The sequence below is a fragment of the Bombus vancouverensis genome, chromosome 16 (genome assembly GCF_051014615.1).
Source record: "Bombus vancouverensis nearcticus chromosome 16, iyBomVanc1_principal, whole genome shotgun sequence".
Taxonomy (NCBI): Eukaryota; Metazoa; Arthropoda; class Insecta; order Hymenoptera; family Apidae; genus Bombus; species Bombus vancouverensis.
The window spans coordinates 295,001-297,500 of NC_134926.1; positions in this window are offsets into that span (position 1 = coordinate 295,001).

Consider the following 2,500-nt stretch of genomic DNA (forward strand, 5'->3'; position numbering starts at 1 on the left):
CTCGAAATAACTCGAGAAAAAGCGTTATAAGGTATCGAAATTATCAGCGAAATCGTTATGTTTCGACGAAATCTAGTCGAAAGTAGCGATTTCACTTTATTTTTTTAAAAAATTTCATCCACCGGACCAACATGACCGGGACGTTGGAACTTAGAATTTTTTCGCACCGCCACGAAAGTACCGAAAGTTCAACTCGAAATAACTCGAGAAAAAGCGTTATAAGGTATCGAAATTATCAGTGAAATCGTTATGTTTCGACGAAATCTAGTCGAACGTTACGATTTCACTTTATTTTTTTAAAAAATTTCATCCACCGGACCAACATGACCGGGACGTTGGAACTTAGAATTTTTTCGCACCGCCACGAAAGTACCGAAAGTTCAACTCGAAATAACTCGAGAAAAAGCGTTATAAGGTATCGAAATTATCAGCGAAATCGTTATGTTTCGACGAAATCTAGTCGAAAGTAGCGATTTCACTTTATTTTTTTAAAAAATTTCATCCACCGGACCAACATGACCGGGACGTTGGAACTTAGAATTTTTTCGCACCGCCACGAAAGTACCGAAAGTTCAACTCGAAATAACTCGAGAAAAAGCGTTATAAGGTATCGAAATTATCAGTGAAATCGTTATGTTTCGACGAAATCTAGTCGAACGTTACGATTTCACTTTATTTTTTTAAAAAATTTCATCCACCGGACCAACATGACCGGGACGTTGGAACTTAGAATTTTTTCGCACCGCCACGAAAGTACCGAAAGTTCAACTCGAAATAACTCGAGAAAAAGCGTTATAAGGTATCGAAATTATCAGCGAAATCGTTATGTTTCGACGAAATCTAGTCGAACGTTACGATTTCACTTTATTTTTTTAAAAAATTTCATCCGCCGGACCAACATGACTGGGACGTTGGAACTTTGAATTTTTTCGCCCCGTTACGAAAAGGCCGAAAGTTCCCCTCGAAATAACTCGTTAAAAAGTGTTACGAGGTACGGATGTTTTTACATAAATCGTTATAACTCGATAAAATACGTCGGGATTAAGCGTTTATATCGTCGGCAGACGGATATAAAAACGTTCGGACCGACACGACCGGTCGTTGGAACATAGAAAAATTCCGAGCCGGTACGTTGGGACTTAGAAAAATGCCGAGTGCGAAAAAGTTTTTTCGAGTTTACTCGGTTAAAAGCGTTACAAGGTATGAATTTTTTTGCATAAATCGACGTAACACGACAAAATACGTCGGGATTAATGGTTTATTTCCGTCCGAGAACGATTTTTAAAAACGGACCTATGCGGCCGGTCGTTCGAACTTGGAAAATTTTCGGACCGAACACTCTTTTCGAGTTAATTCGTTAAAAAGCGTTACGAGGTACGAATATTTTTACATAAATCGTTATAACTCGATAAAATACGTCGGGATTAAGCGTTTATATCGTCGGCAGACGGATATAAAAACGTTCGGACCGACACGACCGGTCGTTGGAACATAGAAAAATTCCGAGCCGGTACGTTGGGACTTAGAAAAATTCCGAGTGCGAAAAAGTTTTTTCGAGTTTATTCGTTAAAAAGCGTTATAAGGTATAAATTTTTTTACGGGAATCGTTATATCTCTATTAAATACGTCGGGATTAAACATTTTGATCGATTTTTTCAAAAAATTAGCGTTCGCCGAACTGACACGACTGGGATATTTTTCTAATTTTTTCGTTAATTAACGTTACAAGGTATATATTTTTTTGCATATTTCTACTTATTTTAACGTATTGTAATTGATTATAAACTTGTTTGTTTTCCGTATTCGATAAAAGAGTATGTTTACTGATGCAATTTTTCGGTGAAAAAAAAAATTAATTTTTTGGTAAAAATGCATTTTTATTATGTTAATAAAACGTCTGGTAATGTATTTCGATGGTTGGATATTGGCTTTGTGTAGTAGTGATCGAGCGTTCGCGAGACTAAGTTCCAGCGTCCCTTCCGAACGGTACGTTGCTACGGAGGTTTTGCACCGTAAGCGCGCGGCCGCTAGCCCGGCCGGCGCCGGCCTTCCGGCTGGCGCTTTCGTATCTATAAGAGAGACGTCGAGCCGGACGGTTCGGTCGGAGCAGCGTTGAGCGCGTGGCTATTCTACGGCCTCGGTTGAGAATTCAGTCACCGCTCCTCGAGTCTTAGTGTATTTTACGCTATTTCTCGACTGTTCCTCCGTTCTCGTACTGGTTTTTTCTCTACACTGCTGCGCCGCGGGTCGCTGTCCTGGACGTAATGACCAAATATCGTGGCAAGGTTCCCCTGAGTCGGGAAGCTGGTGACCTGTGTGTACGTATTCTAACAAAAGTTGTTAGATGCGTGTGTGCTTGTACTAACTGAGTATCGATTCACTCAAGGGATTATAACCGTCTGCTTTCTATAACAACTTCTGCTTTCGCAGAAGTATTCGACGGGCCGGTAGAGCGTACTATCTTTGCGTAGTATGTCTTCTACCGAGAATGTTCTACCGA